Consider the following 25,390-nt stretch of genomic DNA (forward strand, 5'->3'; position numbering starts at 1 on the left):
TTGTCTTGGGTATATTTGGCCCAAGGCTCACAACACTTTGACTTCCTCTGCCACAAGATTGTCTCCCTTTGAGGCTTCTTTAGGCTACGAACCTCCACTGATTCCAGTCCTGGTCCTTTATAAAACATCACCTCAGGTGATGTTGACAAATTTGAAGACGGACAAAGGCTCGCTCTGCACCATGGACCAGAACCACGTGCACAGTCAAGGCCACCAGACCAAGCCTTATTAAATCCCGGTGATATCACTAGCCACAAGTCCTTGCTGTTTTTTGAACCTTGTGTAAATAAACGTACTGAACTGCACTCAGTAAGTTATTTGGTTGTGAATTCAAAATCCAAATCTTTTGACCTAAATTCAGCTCATAACAGTCCCTGTAAACTAGCCGTGTATTGGTCCCTTACTAGCTTTCCAAGATTGTGTAATGAAGTGGTGACAGTTTCCATTATGAGTCAGTTAACATGCCTGCATTCAGGTTGTGTCTGGAAATTCTCTCTTGATTGTTTGTTTCAACTCTCTGCAGGTTGTTTGTCATTTAAGAGGAGTAATTCATTGAAGTGCAACAAAGAAATAAGGAAAGAATGCAAGGTTACTGAGAATGTAAACCTTGGCAAACTATACTAGAAAAGGGATTAAATAAATCATTTAAAGCTAAATATGCATAATCTTGAGGTTGTGGTCTTAACAGACATGTGAATTCTTTTTTTGAATTGCGTAAAATTGCTGCAATTACACTGTAAAAGTTCAGTGTATATATTGTTCATATGCATTATTCATTAGGATAAATATGAGTATGCTAAATTTTGAAAAACACATTTTGTAGTTGACTCTTCTTTGTCATTTATACACAGTAAGAAGAAATTAAGCATGTTTGAACAACACATACTATAAATTAGTGTATAAATGTTGATGTGATGCTGTCAAGTACAGTAGCATTGAAGTACCTGCATACTTATGCTGTATCCGTAGGGTGTTGTTACCACTATGTCTTAAGAAAGCTAGTAAGCTTTAGGGTTGCACTATTTCTTATTTCCGCTATGATAACAATACATAGGCTATATATTGATACAGAGTACTTTCAGAATACTGTCCTGATGAATGCTCGAAAAGCTCCCGGCCCAGACGGTGTGTCTCCTGCCACCCTCAGACACTGTGCAAACGAGCTGGCCCCAGTGTTCTCTGGCATTTTCAACTCCTCACTGCAGGCATGTCATGTGCCTGCCTGCTTCAAGTCCTCCACCATAATCCCTGTCCCCAAGAAACCTAGGATCACTGGACTAAATGACTACAGACCCGTGGCTCTGACATCTGTGGTCATGAAGTCATTTGAGCGCCTAGTTCTCTCCCATCTCAAGACCCTCACGGCCCCCCTCCTGGACCCCCTGCAGTTTGCATATAGAGCCAACAGGTCTGTAGATGACGCCATCAACATGGCCCTACACTTCATCCTGCAGCATCTGGACTCCCCAGGAACCTACGCCAGGATCCTGTTTGTGGACTTCAGCTCTGCCTTCAACACCATCCTTCCAGACCATCTCCAAGGCAAGCTTTCCCAGATGAATGTGCCTGATCCCATCTGCCGGTGGATCACTGACTTCCTGACGGACAGGAAGCAGCATGTGAGGCTGGGAAAGAATGTCTCGGACTCCCGGACCATCAGCACCGGCTCCCCTCAGGGCTGTGTTCTTTCTCCTCTGCTCTTCTCCCTGTACACCAACTGCTGCACCTCCACCCACCAGTCTGTCAAGCTAATCAAGTTTGCAGATGACACCACCGTTATCGGACTCATCTCGGACGGGGATGAGTCTGCCTACAGGAGGGAGGTTGAACGTCTGGTGTCCTGGTGCAGCCACAACAACCTGGTGCTGAATGCCCAGAAGACAGTGGAGATTATTGTGGACTTCAGGAAGCACACAGCTCCACTCCCCCCCATCATCCTGACTGACACCCCCATCACCTCTGTGGACTCGTTCCGCTTCCTGGGTACCACCATCACCCAGGACCTGAAGTGGGAGCCCACCATCACTTCCGTCATTAAAAAAGCCCAGCAGAGGATGTACTTCCTGAGGCAGCTGAAGAAATTCAACCTGCCAACACGGACGATGATGCAGTTCTACACTGCAATCATCGAGTCCATCCTCACCTCCTCCATCACTGTGTGGTACGCTGGAGCCACTATCAGGGACAAACAGAGACTGCAGCGTGTTGTGCGCTCTGCTGAGAAGGTGATTGGCTGCAGACTCCCATCTCTGCAGGACCTGTACACCTCCAGGACACTGCGGCGTGCAGCTCGGATCTCAGCTGACCCTTCTCACCCTGGACACAGTCTGTTTGACCTGCTCCCCTCAGGCAGGAGGCTCCGGTCCATTCGCACCAGAACCTCTCGCCATAAGAACTTCTTCCCCTCTGCTGTCGGACACATGAACAAACCATGACTGTTCCCACCACTAACACATGACCTTACGCTGTTCACTGCATCATTCCATGTTTGGCACTGATCACTACCTGCACTCATGTATATATCATGTATATATCTATCCACTTAGCACTTTTAATTCTTATTCTTATTTTTATATTTTTATGACAGTATGTTGCACTGAAGCACCGCAGCAATTTCCTAATGTTGTAAACCTCCTCAACATCTGGCAATAAACCCTTTCTGATTCTGATTCTGATTCTGATGCCAGTGATAAATTATAGAAAATATACCAAGGGTTTAAACTAAGATACCTGCCATTTTAAGAAAATAATTAGCTCATTTTAAATTGATGACAGCAACAGGTCTCAAAAAAGTTGGGACAAGGCCATGCTTATCAATTTATAGCATTTGCTTTTGTCTACTATGTTGTATCTTTTGTTTCATGATCCACCAGATATTTTTAACTGGTGAAAGGGCTACCAGCCTCTGCTGTTTTCAGTCTAGAAGGACCGATCACTGCATACTGTGTTCAAGATCACTTCAGGAGATGTCAGAGAATTTTCAGACAAAGAAGAAACTGTCAACCTCAGATAAGAAGAAATTGGTTAAGATGTTCAGGAATAACCTAGGTTCAGGTGTTTCACAGAATTATCTGTACAGCTTTACTTACTGTTTCCTGACTCACTTACTCCTAATTTCTCATATGGTCAAAATCGCTGACTCATACCACCAGAAAAAGCTATCATAGTTCTAATCTAGGGGATCTCCAGAGGATAAAAAAAATCACATTCTGACTCCAGCTTGTCGGTTCAGGTGAACCACCTCTCACCTAACTTAGACAGGCTGTCCTCCACACAGTCCGCATTCATAAAGTGCTTTACAAACCTGAACATTAAAACTAACAAGTGTTTCCTCCCGTTTAAGTGCAGCTAGCAGAACAACATAGAACAACTTAAGGCTAAAGAAACAGTGTTAAAAGGATAGTGTTACATCTATGTCCATTTTTGAGAACAGGATTCCATAATGTTTGCATTTACAATTTTATACATTTTTATACAAATGCATTTACAATGCATTTATGTTTAGTGTTTCATTTCCTCATTAATACATTCCTGCAGTTTAAGTAAATGATAAATGTTTTCACACACACGTGCTTACACACACACACATATGTGTGTGTAAGCGTGTGTGTGTGTGTGTGCAATATGTTGTTTCCATGACAATCAAACCATCAACAAAAATAGGCTTGGAGTGGTTCTAAGAGAGAAAGACAGAAAGTCAAACAGACAGAGGGAGCATCTCAGCATTCAGTGCTTGCTGTCACCACCATTAGAGTAAGACCAAACTTGCCTTCCCTGCAGTGCGGCACTGAAGGTTGCAGTCACCGACATGCTCTCGAAAGTTGCTCCCCCCCCCCCCCCCCCCCCCCAAAAAAAACTCCCACAGGCCATATCCTAATACTATGTTGTGCCTTTTATCTCCACCCCCCACCAACTATTTTGCCATTCCCATTCTGTTGACTGCGACCCCCTCCCTCTTCCGCCTGCTTTTTACTGTGAAACAGAGCCCTTCTCAATCATACAGCGCTGTTGGCCTGCTCTTTATTTCACTCGTCTTTTTTTGTTCCCTCTCTTTCTCTCTGGCTGGAAGCTTATCTGAGAGGCTCAGCTGCTGGTCGACTGTCCACAGAGAACCCCGAATCACAACAGCAAGAATAACAAAAATAAATAAATAAAATACAGCAAATATAGCTACTCTTTGGCATGGCTTTATGGTAAATACTGAGACACTTCAACTATTTACCATAAACTGAATTTGAAATGTGAGACATAAGAAGTCCCCACTTTTTCCTCACATTTTTAATCAAATTGAGTCAAGGAGTGAGTTGAATGCTATATTTTGTTTTTTATGGTGGGGAATAAAAGATTGCATCTGGCTGTTCAATAAAAACAAACACTTCATTTTTTTTTTAGCCATTGACAATTTGTTGCTATAGCACTTTATAACACTTTCAATTGTATTATAGTTAGAACTGATTCAATTCATAGTTCAACATTTAAACCTAAAAACATATCACATTTGTGACAGGCATGGGTTGTGAATGATGTAAAAACTGCAACACCCCCCCCCCCCCCAACAAAAAAAAAAAAAACAAAAAAGAGAAAAAAAACCCCACAAAACCTGGATTTTTGACTGGATTCAAGTTTTGACTGGCTGTACATAGAAAAACATATTTGTAAAAGTGTAGATATTATTTCATTCAAAAAAAGTTTGTGCATGCTCTAAGACCACTGAATGGTCTTATGGACCTTGCTTTGTGCACTGGTGTCATGTTTGACCTGTGATCAAAAAAAGGAGGTTGTACCATTCCCTGCCCCACTCCTTGTATGATTCACTACTAAAGTCAGGTGATAATAATGGAGTAAAATGAGAGCATGTAAGACTTTGCCTGAAGCTCAGAAAACATCTGTAAAACTGCTTTTGTGATATTTCTTCTATAACTGTGCCAAACGTTTTCTGATGACATTATACCATAGCGGTTAGCACTGTTGCTGCACAGCAATAAGGTTCTGAGTTCAATTCCACCATCAGGCCGGGGTGTTTCTGTGTGGAGTTTGCATGTTCTCCCCGTGTTTGCGTGGGTTCTCTCAGGGTACTCTGGATCCCAGCTCCCACAGTCCAAAGACATGCAGTTATTGGGCATAGGTTGATTGGAAACTCTAAAATTGCCCATAGGTATAAATGTGAGTGTGAATGGTTGTCTGTGCTGTGTCTATGTGTTAGCCCTGCGACAGACTGGTGACCTGTACAAGGTGTACCCTGCATCTTGCCTTAAGACAGGGTAGGGATAGGCTCTAGCTTCCCCGTGTAGCCTGGTCTCAAATATCTATTTTAGACCCTACAGGTTAAAAGGATATAAATATTGTCATGTAAAGACTTTATTGTAAATATTTCATAAATGTGTTTTAAAAAAAAAAGAGTTCAAAAGCATTAAAAACGTGTTTAAAATCACAATAAATGAAAGTCAATCATAATTTAAGCATTCATGGAGTTAAAAGTTACAAGTAAACCAAAGATTTGTTATCTAATGTGAAACAAGGGAAAAAAAAACCTTTGTATTTGCTGCAAGTTGTTTTACAAGTTCATTTTGGGTTGTCAATCTTGTATTTTCTTTTATCCCATTGGTTGATGTAAACCTATTGTCCAATCAGATGTAAGGAAGGCGGGATCTAAGCGAGGCGAAAGAAAAAAACACTAACTAAGCTAGTGAGAGTCGGCAGTGGCACATTACCGGAGGAGGTTGTATACTAGTGATGTGCGATACCACTGATTTCCTTTCCGATCCGATACCAAGTAAAATTCAGGGCGGTATCGACGATACTGATCCGATACCGATACTTTGTACAAAAACGTATTTCAGTTATTGTATCTCAAATTATAGCGTCATAATGATTACAGGACATCGGATTACTTGTTCTTATCGCGTAATAATGCACAGTTATCATATAGAAATAAAAAAACTGAAGTTGTGCGCTATTTGAACACGTTGCCTGCCTGCAGCACTGAAGGACTCTGTGAGAGACGTCTGTCTCGCCCTAGCAGCACCTGTCCCTGTCCTCCTCTTCAGTTCGCCTCAGCATAAGCTCGTCATATTCTGTGATATGATTTACTCTGAAGTGCTTGATGAGGTTAGTAGTGTTGCCACAACACCTCACTTTCTTGCCACATGTATTGCAAACTACGTCTCAACCGTTTGTGGAAGTAAAATACGTCTGCACATGACTCCATTTACACTCAGCCATTGTTGTGAGTGTGCACACCAAGGGGCTGGACACATTTATACAGATGTACTTTGCACATGACTATGACAGGCGGAAGACTAAGTAGTTCCTTCCAATGTAGACAATCCAAATGATACAGTTTCTTTCCACTCTGTTCCTGTTAATGATAACCTACAAATTTACCCTAAATTACTAAAATATCGATATTTTAATATGAGTATCGATTCTAGAACATAAATGACTGGTATTGGAGGAATCGATATTTCAGTATCGATCCGCACATCACTATTGTATACCAGAGCTAATAGGAGAATAGTCAAACAATAGCCGTGGATGCAGAGTCTACGTTCCTGTTATGGACTGTTTTACTCTGTGATGATGGACCGAGAGGAATTCTCTGGGTCCTTCTGCTGTGGATAGGATTTCTGTGGGTTCGTCCCAGTGTACTCAGCAACCTGGGTATGCCGCTAATTCCAACCACGTTGCCGAGTGGAGGCCGCATGGTCACAAATCAAGCCTGCCCCTCAGCTTGCCCTCGCACTTAGCCCAGAGGATTTGTGAGTAGACCTGATCAGGTGCATTTTGTTTTCTGCTTGTTTAACAAGTGAAGCGGCCATTTGTGTGTTTTCAAAGGGACTGGGGTGTTTTTGAAGTAAGGACAGAGAAAAAAAAAATTACAAAAACTTTAAGTTAAAGCTATGGAATGATTGATAAATGTAAATCTAAATAGACTTGAGTGTCTCAGACAATGCTATTCAAGCTGATGAGACAGGTATATTGATTTAATTTTATTGCAGACATGTTCTTTTATACCTTGAAGAGTCTGACCCAGTTTATAACTTTGTATAAAAGGCTGAGGATAAACTCATAGTAGTCCATTTATTGATGTAGATGCAGACTAAAAAAAATTATAAATAAAAACACCAGCTTACTGCCTCTGTATTTTTTGACCCTGTAATTTCCTTCTCTGCGTCTCCTTCTCTGTTAGTCAATGTTATTGATGGTCCATTCGATGCCACAAAGGCACCGGGGAGGCTTTTTCATTACCATGCATTCAATATGTCATCAGGACAAAGACTTTTCTGAGAGATGATCCAGCCAGCACACCCACAGCTGTTTGGAATCTCTGAGGTGGTAGGTAGATCACCCTGCTTGTGTCATTTATTATAGTATATTTCACAGATATCATTATGAAAAATATGCAAAGTTTGCAGCAAATTGCAATTTAAGAATCATCTTTGGCATTTTTATTAGATTCAGCTAAAAGAATGCTTTTGTGACAGGTTTCTTGTAAGGAAATGCTTAAAATTTAACATTGGCTGTTTGATAAGGTGTTTCTTATTTGTAGATACAGTACTTGTACTGCGATTATGTTTTTATGACTCTTCCTTAATGTTCTATGTCTTCTATCTGTGACACCAAATATACCCATAGCTTTATCGGGTTGAAGCTCAACATTCAATGCTTCGGACAATGTTTTGAAAATTGTTGACCAGTAGGCTTTTAAAGTTGGACATGACCAAAACATATGTGTTAAATCTGCAGAGGGATTTCTACATCTCTCACAGCTTGCATCTATGTTTGGAAATATTTTAGTCAGCCACACATGGGTGTGCAGAAATGAGACGGAAGTGAAGGTAAGTGACGGAAGTGACGGACGAGGTAAGCGACTCATGTTGTAACTGACGTCAGATGCCAGAGATTTTGGCAGAAATTTAAAGCGAATGGTAGTTTACATTTGAACAAATTCCTTTAAGCTTCAGTATTACCAAATACACTTATCAATTGTCTTATAACTAACAACATTTGTCTAAATCATCTCCAACACCCTGGAGAACAACGGGGAGAGTTTAGAGGCTCTCCAAGTTTACATTGATCAGTGCTTCCAGGATCTCGTGATGAAGAAGGCCCAGAGTGCAGCTTCCCCGGCCAAACCTGACACGCCGTCGTCGAAAAGACTTCGCCCAGCAGATTCCCCCGGCACAACATTGCCAGCCGGCAAAGATATTGTCGACATACTGGAGTCAATCGACCAACGATTGTCCAGTTTCGATGCAAGGCTGTCCTTGGTGGAGATTCTTCACCGGGAATTTAAATCCTTGCGAGAATCCCTGGAGTTCAGCCAGCAGCAGGTGGAAACGCTCGCTGCTGAAAATGCCACGCTAAGGGAGTTGGTGAAATCTCTCACAGACAATGTTACTCAGCTAAATAGAGAAAATAAAAAAATTAACGAAACGGTTATTGATCTACAAGCTCGTGGCATGCGTGATAAACTCGTATTTTCTGGTATTCCAGAAGCCGCTGGAGAAGACACCGAGACTACGGTAAAAAGCTTAATCAAAACCCACCTGAAGCGGCTTCATCCAGAAGGGCTCCTGCGCTGTCATTGCTGTGTATTAACTTCAGACCAGATAAGAATCCGCTACACCCTTTTCATATCCACTCACACTAACTTGCATTAACATCTGTTTAACTTACCAGTATCATATCGCATCTTAAGTGTAATATCGTAGCAAAATTTACACCGTCACTCTCCGTCAATCGTTTAATTGGAATGTTTCCGTTTTTTTTTCTTCTCGTTTTTTCCCCCTCTTGTTTTTATGCCGCTCACCCTTGTCCTTGGTTTCTTTCTTTTTTTATTTTCTTTCACTGCTTCGATCACCTGCTTCCACACTCATCCACAAATAACATCCTTTATTTCAACACATACGCACAGCACGATCATGCACAATCATGCGCTCAACGGCAGCACATTTGCATCAGTCAGACAGTGCACACAGACCTATAGGATACACACACTTACTGTAAGCCAAGCGTACTCATATTAGTAAATATGCACACACATAGTCAAACTCAGGGAGCATCTCGCCACACATTTTTTCTCTCTCCCCCTCTTTTTATTTACAAAAAAGTGATGTATTCTCTCCACCTGTCTAAGCGACACACACAGCGTACACCCCTAGTTATACACAGACATCTATGGGCGCACTAAGGTTTGTTACATGGAATATAAATGGAGCTAGCTCCAGAGAAAAGAGGTTAAAAATATTTAACCAACTCAAAAAACTACAGGCAGATGTTGTCCTTTTACAAGAGACCCACAGACCCCTTAGAGGTTCGAATGAACTTAAAACACCTGAATTTCCTAATGTGTTCTCAGCTTGTTATAATTCTAGACAAAGGGGAGTAGCAATTTTAATACATAAAAATATTAATTTCACAGTACTCGATACAGTTATAGATCCAGAGGGCAGATTTTTAATCATTCAACTATCTATACGTGATAAAAAGCTATGTATTGTAAGTGTATATGGTCCAAATGTTGATGATCCCTCATTCTTTCACGGTTTTTTCAGTACACTCTCTGAACACTTAGATGGCACACTTGTTCTTGGAGGCGACCTCAACCTTGGACTAAATGAAGAAATGGATAGGCTCAATACAGCAGGAACTCAGCGCAATTGGCAGTCCACAAATATAATCAAACAGTATATGAGCGACTTTGGTCTTTGCGATGCATGGTGCTCCCTTCACCCCACCAGTAAGGAATATACTTTTTTCTCACATGTTCATCACTCCTACTCTCGTCTGGATTATTTTTTGGTCAGCAGCTCACTGCTGAGTGGCATTTCAGACACTGAGATTCACCCTATAGCTGTCAGCGATCGTGGTCCTGTATCTTTAACACTAATGCACAAGAATAATACTACGCCAAGTAAAAACTGGAGATTTAATACATCACTGCTTAAAGATGAAGACTTTATTAAATATTTTAAAAAAGAGTGGACTTCATATTTATAATGACAGTCCCGGAACTTCAGCATCTGTTCTATGGGAAGCAGGGAATGCTGTGATGAGAGGTAAAATAATTTCTTTCTCATCACATAAAAAGAAAGAAGAAAACAAAAATATTCAGGAATTAGAAAAAAATATTAAATCACTAGAAAAAGCCGACGCGTCCCACCAAGATCAGGAAACACTGAACAAAATACGCAAAACAAAACTAGAATTAAATGAGATAATTGATAAAAAAAACAAAATTCTTAGTACAAAGACTACGCTTACAAAATTATGAACATGGTAATAAATCCGGTCAATTTCTAGCAAACCAGCTAAAAATAAATAAAGAAAAAACAACTATATGTGCTGTTCAAGATTCATCTGGGAACACAGTATATGACCCGAAACAAATAAACAACATTTTCAGGGATTTCTATAAAAGATTGTATTCACCACAAATAAACCCATCTAAAAAGGAAATTGATCAGTTTTTAGACAACATACAGTGGAGCAAAAAAGTATTTAGTCAGCCACCGATTGTGCAAGTTCCCCCACTTAAAATGATGACAGAGGTCAGTAATTTGCACCAGAGGTACACTTCAACTGTGAGAGACAGAATGTGAAAAAAAAATCCATGAATTCACATGGTAGGATTTGTAAAGAATTTATTTGTAAATTAGGGTGGAAAATAAGTATTTGGTCACCTCAAACAAGGAAAATCTCTGGCTCTCACAGACCTGTAACGTCTTCTGTAAGAAGCTTTTCTGTCCCCCACTCGTTACCTGTATGAATGGCACCTGTTTGAACTCATCATCTGTATAAAAGACACCTGTCCACAGCCTCAAACAGTCAGACTCCAAACTCCGCCATGGCCAAGACCAAAGAGCTTTTGAAGGACACCAGCTAAAGTATTGTAGACCTGCACCAGACTGGGAAGAGTGAATCTACAATAGGCAAGCAGCTTGGTGTGAAAAAATCAACTGTGGGAGCAATCATCAGAAAATGGAAGACATACAAGACCACTGATAATCTCCCTCGATCTGGGGCTCCACGCAAGATCTCATCCCGTGGGGTCAAAATGATCATGAGAACGGTGAGCAAAGATCCCAGAACCACACGGGGGGACCTGGTGAATGACCTGCAGAGAGCTGGGACCAAAGTAACAAAGGTCACCATCAGTAACACACTACAACGGCAGGGAATCAAATCCCGCAGTGCCAGACGTGTTCCGCTGCTGAAGCCAGTGCATGTCCAGGCCCGTCTGAAGTTTGCCAGAGAGCACATGGATGATACAGCAGAGGATTGGGAGAATGTCATGTGGTCAGATGAAACCAAAGTAGAACTTTTTGGTATAAACTCAACTCGTCGTGTTTGGAGGAAGAAGAATACTGAGTTGCATCCCAAGAACACCATACCTACTGTGAAGCATGGGGGTGGAAACATCATGCTATGGGGCTGTTTTTCTGCCAAGGGGACAGGACGACTGATCAGTGTTAAGGACAGAATGAATGGGGCTATGTATCGTGAGATTTTGAGCCAAAACCTCCTTCCATCAGTGAGAACTTTGAAGATGAAACGAGGCTGGGTCTTCCAACATGACAATGATCCAAAACACACCGCCCGGGCAACAAAGGAGTGGCTCCGTAAGAAGCATTTGAAAGTCCTGGAGTGGCCTAGCCAGTCTCCAGACCTCAACCCCATAGAAAATCTGTGGCGGGAGTTGAAAGTCCGTGTTGCTCGGCGACAGCCCCAAAACATCACTGCTCTCGAGAAGATCTGCATGGAGGAATGGGCCAAAATACCAGCTACTGTGTGTGCAAACCTGGTAAAGACCTATAGTAAACGTTTGACCTCTGTTATTGCCAACAAAGGTTATGTTACAAAGTATTGAGTTGTATTTTTGTTATTGACCAAATACTTATTTTCCACCCTGATTTACGAATAAATTCTTTACAAATCCTACCATGTGGATTCATGGATTTTTTTTTCACATTCTGTCTCTCACAGTTGAAGTGTACCTCTGGTGCAAATTACTGACCTCTGTCATCATTTTAGGTGGGGGAACTTGCACAATCGGTGGCTGACTAAATACTTTTTTGCCCCACTGTATTATAAAACAATAATATGATAAACTTTTCAGACTGGAGTGGTAAAGGAATCAAATATTTAGAACATATATTAGAAGGAACAGAATTTATTTCATTTGACAGACTAGTTACACAATATGGGATCAACAAGAAAAGATTTTTAGAATATCAACAAATTAAATCCATAGTAAAAAAGAAATTTAAACCGGGTCAAGTTGAACTACAAACACCACCAAGTGTGGTTCAAATTCTTACTCTTAAAACTCCCAAATTACTTTCCAAAATATATAGAATGCTTTCTAAAACAGATGAATCAATATCACTTTCTATTGCAAAATGGGAAGCGGATTTATCAGTTAACTTAGACCAAAACTTCTGGTCTCAGATTTGCTTAAAAACCTTTCATCTAATTAGAAATCCCAGTCTTCAATTAATTCAATACAAAATACTACATAGAGTGCACTATACAGGTCATCGGATGTTCAAGATGGGCTTTACGTCTACCAACAACTGCTCACACTGCCAAACCAATTCACCGGACAATTATATCCACGCTCTTTGGTTCTGTCCATCTCGCGCCAAAACTTGGCGCGAGATGTGAAGACTTATCAAAGTGTCTGAAATGTAACATTCCAACTTCCCCTTTAGTGTGTTTGTTGGGCAGCTTAGATAATGTCACTACAGAAAAGAATATAGCCCATATGGTTTTCACTGCCCTATGCATAGCCAAGAAAACAGTCCTCATGAACTGGTAAAATAAAAATAATCTTAATTCCAACCAATAAAGAAATTATCTTTTAGATTACATTAGTCTTGATACAGCCTCTGCCACCACATCAGATCAATTGCTCTGGGTTCCTTTGATCAGCTCCATCACCTAGTGGGGGTGGGGGGTCATAGTTTAGTCCCACCTTCGCTGTTGTGATTGGTGTGGGGGTAGGGACAGGCTTAGGGCGTCGGGGGGTTCCCCAGGAGCATCTTCCTTGGAGGGCTCAACCCGGGGTAGTGGTCATGGCCTATTAAGGGCTCTGTTGGCTCTTAGGTGACGGTTTCCTCGTGGCTGCGTGCAGCGGGGCTAGGGGAGGGTCTGTGCTGACGGACGTGGGTTACTGACCTGGTAGCCTGGCTGCCCCTGGGTGGGTCCGGGAGGGGCGTGAGGCGCTCTTGGGGCGCTCCGTCTCTGGGCTGGGGCCCTGGCTGGGCCTCGGGGGCTTGGGTCCTGGTTGGTGTGTTGCCGGGGTTGTGGGCGGGTGGGTGTATGGGGGCCCAGTCCTGGCGCAGGGTGCCGCTGGTGCATCGAGCCACCTGGGGGGCTCTTCAACTGGTGGGGGAGGTTGTTACATCTTGCAGGAGCTCTCCTCTCTTCAGGAACTCACTCTGCAGGAGGGGGAGATACAGGAGAGGTGGAGGAAGATCTCAGCCTGGGCGTCTATTGTCTTGTGTAGTCTGGAAGATGAGTGGATGACGGGGTGGGTGCAGTTTTCTCTGAGGTGGGGTCGGGCGGCGCTGCTGTACTGGGCCCCGGTCCAGATGGGCCTGGGCCCCCTTTCCCTGGCGGGTTGCAGAGTATGGGGTGCCTACTGGGGTCAGCGGGGGAGCTGGCCCCAGGGAGGGGTCACTTGCCCCTCCCTTCCTTCCCTCCCCATCTCCAGCTGCCTCCCTCTTCCCGCTCCACCACAATCACCCACACATGCAGGGCCTTGGGGTAAAGATGTGTCACCAGGGTGCAGGGGAGGCATCCCCCTTCTGTCCCCTTGTGGCTCCCTATGCCTCAATTTTATCTCACAACTTAGACATTCACATTACTCACACTCTCATAACACATACATATAGAGCAGGACGATATGGCCAAAAATATTTATCACGATATATATTTGAAAATTTGCGATAACGATATAACTGACGATATAATTGATGCGAGACAAAATACAACTCCACAACATTACTAGCGCAAAAAGACAACCTTCCATTTATTTTCACTTAAACAAGAAGCTGGTTTTTATGTACATTAAAGCTTTATAAAAATGTAACAGTGCAAATGCAAATTCCTTGCTGAAAGTTTAACCAAAAGGCATTTCCAGTAGAAATGGGCTGACATATCCTGAGCATAACCATGTATAATATCCACTGAAGTTAAAAAGAGGTGCTTTGCAACATTAAACTGCAGTGTGCAGTACGTATTTTTCGGACCATAAGGTGCACGGGATTATAAGGCACATTAAGGGAAACAAAGCAGTCAGATAAATCAAACTTTATTAAACTCATTCTTCTTGCTTCCTCCACTTCTGTACCATTGATTCATTAATGTTGAATTCTCTGGCAGCTGCTCTATTCCCATGTTGTTGCAGTATATTAATGACTAACCTTGTATTGTGGATGGATTATCTCAGTTGTTCTCCTGACTGAAGTTTGGTCCGTTTACAGCATCCTGCCATGCGATTGCATTTGTCTCTAACTATCAGGAACCTTAACGTTAACTTTTATAAGTGGAAAAGTGTTAGTGTTCGTCCTCCAGCTTCACTGTTTATGTTATGCTAACATAGCTGTGTCGCTAGCGATCATGTAGCACATCATTATATACCAGCTAGCCCAACTTCAGTAACCCTACAAACGTCACTGCTGTTTAGTTTCCTGTCTTCATTTATGTTGGAAGTGATAGCAGAGCTGTACGTTTGAATTTTTTCAGAAATCTCTCAGTCAGAACATGCAATATCATGCTTAGGTAACTAGCGAAACTAGCGAGCTAACTTCCGCTAGCTTCCTGCTAACTTCTAACTCCGTTAAATGTAATAAATTTTGTTTTCATGGATGCCTCGAAGTTAAACTTCATAGTTACACCTGGTAAAGCAGCAATGCTGATCGTTTTATTAAAGATGAAAGAATTTAGACAGTTTTTAACTCTCAGTGATGCTGCAGTTTTCGTTTGACCTGAAGCATACGGAGTTTAGGACCCAGATTACTCCCAGATTTAAGAGCATCTTAGTCCGACAAATACGACAATAACGACAGCCGCTTGCATGTTCTGCAAAAAAATGTGCTTTGTCGTGTATCTGACGGACAAACACCAAACCAGTTCCACATCACTGAAGTTGCACCATTTTTACAAACCAATTCTGGTTCATCTGTTTCACTCAACAATCGGCCATGTGTGTATGAAAACAAAGACACTGCGCATGCGCGTTTTATTTATATTCTATCGCGATATTTCATTTTCCTATCGTTGCCTAACATTATACCGGTATTACCGTGAACGGTATAATATGGCCCAGCCCTACATACATATAGGATCTTGGGAGTGAGCACGCTACACGGAATCCAAAAGACCATCAGGGTGTACAACCTCACCCCCGGCCTCGTTGCCCACCTCTCAATTTTAAATACACGTAGACATTGAGGGCTAGCAAGAGGGGTTATGCGCTTACCTGCTGCACTTGGGCAGATAGCTCCATGCCCTCCTGGGTTTTAAAGGCACCTTAGAACACACATGCATCAACACTACATATGAGCGGGCAGAGGGAGGTTTGGAGTCTTCACACACCCACGTTCTCTGCGGCCTGCTGGAGCGGGGGGGCTAGGAGGAAAAGTTGGCCGTCCGACTGGGGTCTGGAATGTGGGGCTTCCCTGCTGCTGTGGAGTCGGGGCGGTCTGCTTCTCCCCACCAAAGGGAAAAGGGTAACACCACCTGGGTCTGGGTGCAGTTTCCCCCTCCAGGGGCAAGGGTACCTAGACCTGGGGCTTAGAGTACGGTTGGGGAGTGTGATTGTGTGTGTACAGTGTCTATTTATGTCTGTCTCCACGTTGGGTGAGTGTTGAGTAATTGCATATGAGAGCATGAGGGTGGGAATGAATGTTTGTATCTGTGTGTGCCTGTTTGTCTGTGTCCATATGTCAGGTCGGGTATCAGACGCCACCTCTCTGGGGACATCCCAGGTCCTCTAAGATATGGAGGCCTATCTCCCCCACCACTTCCCTTACCAGTGGCAGACGCCCTCAGACATCGGTGCGTTGTTGGTTCTTGGTGTCCGGGGATGGGCGTCCAGGTACACACCGGCTCACTCCTTGGTGGCTGCTTATCGGGGCCTGGAGCCTGGGGCTCGCTCGGGCCACTTCGGGGGTGGGGTGCCCTCGGCCTCTCGGCCTGGGGCTCGGTCACTCTGGCACAGCTGGCTGCCAGCGGAGCTCACGGGCACATCACTGCAACCCCCCCTGGCTTCTGCTCCGCGGCTGCTGAGTGACCCCTCATCTGGGACTCTCGTCAGCTCTTTCTGGGATAGTGGCGCGGCTGCCCCTCTGTTGGTCTTCCTTGGTCTTTTGTGTTCTGAGGGCCTCTGGATGTCTGGAGTTTTGATCTCCTCCATACCTGCTTCATGCCCTGGAGGACGGGGTTGTGGCTCCCCACACCCTCTAGCAGATCATTACATGAAGGAACCTTTCAAATACATGCTCACAGGTGTACACACGGGTGCTCACACACACAAACGACACCCTTTTTGGCTCCTACCTCAAAGCACACTGTGCGCTGTCGATCCTATGTGCTGTACAATAATGTTTAATATTTAGTATTTACAGTTATATTCCCATTGTCATGATCCTGGGTCTTTTGACCCAGCGTTTTAAGTTTGAGTTTATTTTGTTCATTAGGTTATCTAAGTTCATTTGTTTATTAGATTCCCCTTGTGTTTCCAACCCCTGTTAAGTCTCCCTTGTCTTTCATGTGCTTCATGTCTGTGTTTATTATGTTGTCATATTTGCGTTTCATTATGTTTCCCATTTTATTTTGAAAGATGTCCTGTGTTCCTGCATTTTGTTTTACTCTTCCCCTGTGGCGTTGTTATTTTCATGTTGTGTCTACTGTGCCTTTCTGTTCCATGTTTCAGGTCCCTATGTTCTGTCTCCCCAGTCTGTTAAGTTTACATGTCTTGAGTCAATAAAGCTGTGTTTTTTGAGTTTACTTTTTGTCTCTAGGAGTTTGCGTTTGGGTCCTACTCTTGCCTGCACACAGCCGTATTGTGACACCCATATATCATCGTGATGTTGTTTATTCTATTGCTCTCGTTTTCTTCTGCTTGTTTTCTTTTTTCATTCTCAACAGGTGAAATTAAAAAAGTATCTACCGTTATCTATTGTTAGCTAGTTTATTGTGATGGTGTTATTTTTATTATGTTGCTCTTTGTTGTTTGTTTTCTCTTCTGGTTTTTTTATCTCCATGCAGGTGATCCAGGTGTTTTGTTTGCTTTTCTTTTTTTTCCTTCCCCCCCCCCCATCTCTTCTCCCCTCTACTTTTCTTTCTCTCCCTCCCTTTCTTTCATTCTTTCTCCCTGTCCTATCCCCCAGTCATGTCTGTCCTGTCTTTAAAAAAAAAAAAAAAAAAAAAAAAAAGGAAATATTTTAGCCAGTCTTGCCTTGGAGTAATGAATGCAATGTAGAATCTTGAACTGTATGATGTTTAATTTGGCACAAAAAGTGCTGTTGTTTACTCTTAAAAGAGCACTCTCCCAGTCCACCCCCAGCTCATTATCCCAGTCTGCTTTGATCTTTGGTATTGTTATATTCTTAAAGCAGGCTATACAATTACTAATTCTTGAGATAAGGCCTTTAGGCTTAAATGTCAGTTTCAACAGATCATCTACAGCAGTAAATGGAGTTATATTTGGAAAGTCAGGGTTGTGATGCTGAAGAAAGTGGCAAACTTGAAAGTATCTAAATAAGCTGGTCCAAGGGAGGTCAAATTTGTGTGACAAATCCTGAAAACTTGCCAAGACACCGTCTATGTACATGTCAGAAAAGTTATGGAGGCCTCGTCTCTGCCAAAGAGCAAATTCAGAGTCTAATCTGGCGGGAAGGAAAAGGTGATTATTGTGTATAGGGGTTAAATGAAGAAGATTTTCAAACCCAAATTTCTGAAAGAAACTCTTAATGCTTCAGCATACCAAGACATTTTGAACTTTGTGGGAACAATTTGGGGATAGCCCCTTCCTGTTCTAACATGACTAACATGACACGATTGCAGTTGTCGAGGTTTTGGCGAGTTTGTACGAGATGTAGCCTCAGTTTCCTGTTTTTAGCTGACAGGAGTGAGGTCTACTGCTGCTGTATCAAGGTGCAATGTGTTGTCACATTTTTGTCCCCATTCCGACGCTTGGTTTAAACTTTAGGAGGCTGTCTTGACCATGTCAACATGTCTGAATGCTAAATAAATAAATGGTGATAGGCTGATTAGATATGTGCACTAAGCACATAGCTGAACAAGAGAACCTAATAAAGTGGCTGCTGAATGTATGCACTGTGCTTTTACTTGATTATACAGTAACTGGTCATATGTTCTCATGTTATATATATTTTCTTTGTTTTCTCATGTATATAGATTCACATGTATCACCTTTTCACCTTTCCCTTTTGTGTATGAATAATTTCTCTTTTACATTAGGTCAAAATTTTTGCATTACTCTTTACAAAGTCAGTAAGATTTTAAGAAAAACCTAAGTCTTAAAATTGCAGCAAAAGTTTTTATTTGGTGGTTAAAGAATTGAAGTGCATATTCATATTCATATGTGAAAGAAGTGTTGATGAAAAAATGCTTTAATTGCTTTCAAACTGAATTAAAGGTGATGAAAATAACAGAGGTCAGATGGCCCAGGATGTGAGTGGGCGTTAAGGTGTCTGGGGAGGGAACTCAAAACTGGATTATAGATGGCAGACAGTTGGTGTCGTAAACCACCGCCTCTGTTCAAAGATGGTCGCTCACAGTGGACATAGATGGCTTCTTTCACTCCTCTTTCAAACCATCTGTCCTCTCTGTCCAAAATGTGAACATTGGCATCCTCGAAAGAGTGTCCTTTATCCTTAAGATGCAGATGGACAGCTGAGTCTTGTCCTGTGGAGGTGACTCTTCTGTGTTGTGCCATGCGCTTGTGAAGTGGCTGTTTGGTCTCTCCAATGTAGCGGTCTAGGCATTCCTCGCTGCACTGTACAGCATACACCACATTGTTAAATCTGCGTTTTGGAGTTTTGTCTTTCAGGTGAACCAGTTTTTGTCTGAGCGTGTTGCTGGGTCTGAAATGCACCGGGATGTCATGCTTGGAGAAAACTCTCCCGAGTTTTTCTGATACACCGGCTACATAGGGGATGACAATGTTGTTGCGTCTGTCCTTCTTATCCTCCCTCGCTGGTGTTTGATCTTCTTTTCTGTGCCTCTTTGCTGACTTTAAGAACGCCCATTTAGGATAGCCGCATAATGCTAATAGCTAAAGGACTCAATTTTGCCATTTCTCCACAACAGTTGCCCATAGTGGACCTCATCACAGCCACAGAAACTGCCATACGGATTAATAAATTATCACAGACAGAAGCAGAGCAAATCAGGATAAAAGTCTCAGCCACCCTCTCCAGTGCCAAAGTCTCTCCATCCAACCTCACAATACAAGAAAAGAAGGCCGTCGCTTCTCTGAGCAAAGACCACAACATCACTGTTTTTCCAGCTGATAAGGGAAGATGCACCGTGGTCCTAAACACTACAGATTACCATACAAAGATCACTACTCTCCCCAGTGACAACAATACCTACGAAGCCTTAAAGCGAGACCCCACAAGCAGCTGCAAAAAGAAAGTTATAGCTTGCCTTCAAGACTTTGAAAAGGACAAAATCATTGACCGCCTTACATATCACCGCCTTTACCCATGGGATGCCATACCCTGTATTTACGGACTTCCTAAAATCCACAAGGAAGCTGTCCCACTCAGACCCATAGTCAGTAGCATAAACTCAGCCACTTATAACATTGCAAAACACCTTGCTACCATCCTTGCTCCTCTCATGGGGAACACCCCACACCACATCAAGAACTCCACCGACTTCACTGACAAGGTCCAGAAACTTACCCTGGATCCAGATGAAACGATGGTGTCCTTTGATGTAGTCTCTCTCTTCACTTGCATACCCACCACGGAGGCCGTGAAGACTGTCAGAAAACGACTACAAGAAGACAGCTCCTTGGGGGACAGGACCAACTTCACACCCGATCAGATTTGCACACTGTTAGACCTCTGCCTTACCACAACATACTTCAAATACAACGAAGGCTTCTACAAACAAAAACATGGCTGTGCCATGGGCTCCCCCGTGTCACCTATTGTAGCCAACCTTTACATGGAGGAAGTGGAAAGGAAGGCTCTTGGCTCTTTCAAAGGAAGAGTCCCCAGCCACTGGTACAGATATGTAGACGACACCTGGGTCAAAATCAAGACCCAAGAAGTGGAATCCTTCACTGTGCACATTAACGCTGTGGATAAAAACATCAAGTTCACCAGGGAAGACACAAAGGATAACTGTTTGCCTTTCCTGGACTGCGCTGTGCATATGGAAGAGAATGGCAACCTCAAAATCGAAGTTTACCGGAAGCCCACACACACTGACCAGTACCTCCTCTTTGACTCCCATCACCCGCTGGAACATAAACTTGGAGTAATTAGGACCCTACACCACCGGGCAGAACATGTTCCCTCTAAGCCTGAAGGGAAAAAGAAGCAACACACGCATGTAAAGGAAGCATTCAAAACGTGCGGCTATCCTAAATGGGCGTTCTTAAAGTCAGCAAAGAGGCACAGAAAAGAAGATCAGACACCAGCGAGGGAGGATAAGAAGGACAGACGCAACAACATTGTCATCCCCTATGTAGCCAGTGTATCAGAAAAACTCGGGAGAGTTTTCTCCAAGCATGACATCCCGGTGCATTTCAGACCCAGCAACACGCTCAGACAAAAACTGGTTCACCCGAAAGACAAAACTCCAAAACACAGACTTAACAATGTGGTGTATGCTGTACAGTGCAGCGAGGAATGCCTAGACCGCTACATTGGAGAGACCAAACAGCCACTTCACAAGCGCATGGCACAACACAGAAGAGTCACCTCCACAGGACAAGACTCAGCTGTCCATCTGCATCTTAAGGATAAAGGACACTCTTTCGAGGATGCCAATGTTCACATTTTGGACAGAGAGGACAGATGGTTTGAAAGAGGAGTGAAAGAAGCCATCTATGTCCACTGTGAGCGACCATCTTTGAACAGAGGCGGTGGTTTACGACTCCCACTAGGTTTAAATCTGGGACTCCCCACCATTTGACCTTAGAACTGAAGAAGCTTCTCGGATGAGAGGTGAAACGTCTTCAAGCAACTTAAAGAAGTCCAGACGCTTTTCTTTGCAAGCTCCTTTGACTACGATGACCTGGATGACTGAGAACCTTCACAGACATGTATAGCATATGGATCACCTAAACAAGGTGTGCTCCGTAAGGATAATGTGCTATTTTAAATGTGTGTAAGAGGATATACTCTTCTGATGCACGTCTGCCACGACTGGTTGGAGAGAGAGAAGGAAGACAAGATAAACGACATGCTGTGGAAGAGAGCCAGACATTAATAACAAGTATGATTCAATGAAGAGAGGTCTATTAACACATAGCGAGAAAGGTGACTGAAGAGGAAGTACTCAATACATCATGGGAATCCCCCCAGCAGTCTACACCTATTGCAGTATAACTAAGGGAGATTTCATGGTCACCTGATCCAGCCCTAACTATATGCTTTATCAAAAAGTAACTTTTTCAACCTTATCATAAAAGTAGAGATAGTGAAGGTGTTCTTGTAAAAACAAGAACTACAAGAGATCACTTTATGAAATCCATTTCAGATGCTGACCTCCTTGGCATTCAGTAGGCAGCTCCAATTGAAGAAAAATGAAAATAATTAAGAACCAAAGCTTCCTTTTGCTGTTGGTAGAATGGACTATAATTGAATGGAGAAAATTACGTGCAGCAGGAGGTGCAGTTGTTTATGGTACATCCAATTTGATTAAAATAAAGGTCATTCGGGGATAATAGAGTCCTCCTTGCTATCGAATAGTCTCAACTTTAACTTCAAAATCTTCCCCTTTAATAAAAGTTTCTTGGCAGCTAATCTAGAAAAACAACCCAAACTGCTAGATAGAAAGAACCAAATAAAGTATAAGGCATGCGTTTGTTGTATTTCCCTAAGACATGGACCACTAGATGAAAAGCAGGAGGTATTGACTGTTGTGCCTGTAGCTGGATACAAAAGGCTTTTTGGAAGCTTACTGATTTCTTTTGAAGAATTCTCAAACGCAAACACATTTGTGTTTGTGCTACATTTTATTGTCTGTATAGTGCAAGATGAACAACAAACAGCTACAGCCTGATATCATTTAATCCTTAGGATCACCAGATGATGTGCTGGTAAATGAGACTAATTCCGAAGCAAGCATTGAGAGGAAAGAGATGAGATACAAGGCCTAATACCAATCTAAAGGAGTGTTACAAGCAGATGTTGCAACAAAGTTGGACTAGAATAAAAGTAAACTAAACGGGCATGTGTGGTGAGAGAGACACACTCTTGTGGTAATGAATAAAGCCCAAGCAATAAGTTTTAAATAGGAAGACTTAGTGCAGTCATGGGAATCATTTTGTCTTGCTATTTACTTTTATGCTTTCAGAAGTGCCTCATCTAAGCTCCGCTCACATCCATCTCTTCCAATTAGTCTTAGTCCTGCTGAAATATGGCTTTCTGCAACCTTCTCTCAGTTATCGTGGTTGATGTTGGGATTTAGTTGAAGCAGGGAGATTTTAATGTGCTAGTTTGTCATCAAATTAGCAGGCTAAAATGCAGCCATCCATGTTAATTACTAGTCACTGCATGACTGGAATCTGGCAGCTGGTGTCCACTACTTGAAAGAGAAAGCTTATATGATAGCTTTGTGAATGTTTCAAGCTCTAGTTCTCTGGCATTTTTCATCTTACATGAGCAGTTCAGATCATCATTTCCCAAAAGGAAAAAAATATTATTCTGAATACTGTGGTATACCATCAAATTCATCAATAATGGTGGTATGCATCCCCTGTCACTAACCTATTTGTAATAAAAAAAATCTCAACTTTAAATATAGTTCTCAAATACACAGTTTTTCTTTAATTTTCATTTTGTTAAGAATCTAATCAGCTGCAAGCAAATACTTCTTAAACAAAAAGATTTGACTGAGACTCTTTTTCAGTGGGGTAATACATATTTGATCCTGAAATGCATATTTAGAATAGCAGGAGAGTCTATATGGAATTGAATAAAAATCTAAAAAACTTCATGTTTATGGAAATGCAGGGATAGATTAAGATTTATAGTATCCTAGTAGCATACACAGAAAAGTAACCAGATTTTTGAAATCTGAGCTCGGACTAAATATTTTTGGATCTTGAACAACAAAAAATAACAGCAAAAGAGTGTCAGTGCACATAAATCACAAATTGTATGGAATATATATAATTATATGTTGTACAATAATATACTCTGTCTGTCTACAGAAAACTGCATTTTGGGGAAACTGTTCATGGAGTATTAAAAGTAAAAGCACTTAGACTCAGTAGTTGTATATTACTGCTGCAGCTGTTTTAGCTTGAGCTAATCTTAAATACTTGAAATTCTGTTTAATCTACAGTAATGCATCATTGTATAAAACTATGTTTGTAGTCACTGTCCTATGAAGACAGCATAGCCACGAAAAACAGTATTCTATAAAATATTTTGATAAGTACGACATGGCATTGTTAACTATCTACATTATACATTTTAATAGTGTCACTGACACTATTAAAACACTGACAAGGGACATTTAACCAAATAATACTATACTTATTTATTTATTACTGTGTGTGTGTGTGTGTGTGTGTGTGTGTGTGTGTATCTCTCTCTCTCTCTCTCTCTCTCTCTATATATATATATATATATATATATTCATCTGGGAAGATGTCTTTAAAGAAAAAAAACAATAAGGAATAAGAATCATATGAGTCATCTGTGCTCTGGAGCATTTCAGAGAAGATAAGCCTCAGAGAGGGAGTGAGGTTATTAACACAGACATTAGACTGTTGCCACAGATGAAGGAAATAAGAAGTCATTCAACTGCTTCAAAGGAAAAGATGCCAAATTTAAAAATATGTGAGATGGTTATGCGAAGACTCCAGTCAGGTGGAAATGTGCAGTTCTGTCTCAAAGATAGAAAGAGAGTCACAGGAGTATAGTCTGCGCTGTGTCACGACCTGCAGCTGCTCCTGACACCAGATGCTCACTGTATAATGTCATAATAAATATTAAACTTGTTTTTAGTGTAATGTCTTATATCTTCAATATAATATTGCATCAGTGTTCATAGTAATTACTAGAGATGGCACGATACCACTTTTTTATGTCCGACACGATACCATAAATTTGGATATCTGCCGATACCGATATGAATCCGATATAGTGTATTTTTTAATCAATAAAACTGTTTTTTTTAATATCTTGCTGTTTTTTTACAAGTTCGTACTCAAGTTAAAAAACAAAATAAAACACTAAAGCTATTCTGTTATACCTGTATGCAAAAAATACACAGCACCCAAATATTTCATAGTTCAGCAATACTGATCAATCTAATACACTTAAACCTACTCCATCCTCCCTATTCTGGTATTTTAAATAGTAAGCAACCTAAATAACAGGGTTCTAAAACTCCCAGCAAAAAAAAAGAAAAAGAAAAGAAAAATAGATAGGGAACCACCCACCCTCCACCTCATGAGCTTAATCAACATAATCAACTATAATTTGATGCAGTGTGAAAAAAAAATACACAGAAATCAATTATTTTTCAAGAATAATTAAATAAATTCAACATCTTTCTTCAACAGAATTGCAGACTGCACAGATGGTAAAAGGAAAGGAAAGGAAAAAGTACTATAGTTACTATATACAGTAATGGACTTCTATACATTTTACATCAGATTAAAACTTTGGGTGAAAGATTCGGATAATTATTTATTAAAAGCTAGACATTTTAAATGAGAATAAGAAAGAAAAGTATGTCTTTGTGCCCCCCTTTTCCCTGTTAATGCCCTATTGGCCCCCCTGGCTAAACTTTGCTAGATCCGCCCCTGCACAGTTACCAGCCGTCAGCTACGTAGAAAAGGATCCTAGTGTAGAAAGTAATATTAAATAAATTCTAACAACAGCGTATCAAGCTTAAACGTGCTGCTGTTGTTCAGCCGCTGGTTTCCTCTTTCTGGCGCGAAGTGGGCAATAAACAAACAAGAGAGACGGACTCGCGACAGAAAAGCCGATCAGCTGATCATTAATCAGTTTCATGATTGAAGTAGCAGCAGGAGAGGGAGAGAGAAGAGGCAGTCGCTCCATATATGTTCCAACGTGGGAATGCTTTACAAACATTCAGAGATGAACTTACACACTTGCTTTACTTCTCTCTTGGATAACTTCCTCGGAGATGA

This window comes from Simochromis diagramma, unplaced genomic scaffold, assembly GCF_900408965.1.
Source record: "Simochromis diagramma unplaced genomic scaffold, fSimDia1.1 OVJJ01000753.1, whole genome shotgun sequence".
In the NCBI taxonomy this organism is placed as follows: domain Eukaryota; kingdom Metazoa; phylum Chordata; class Actinopteri; order Cichliformes; family Cichlidae; genus Simochromis; species Simochromis diagramma.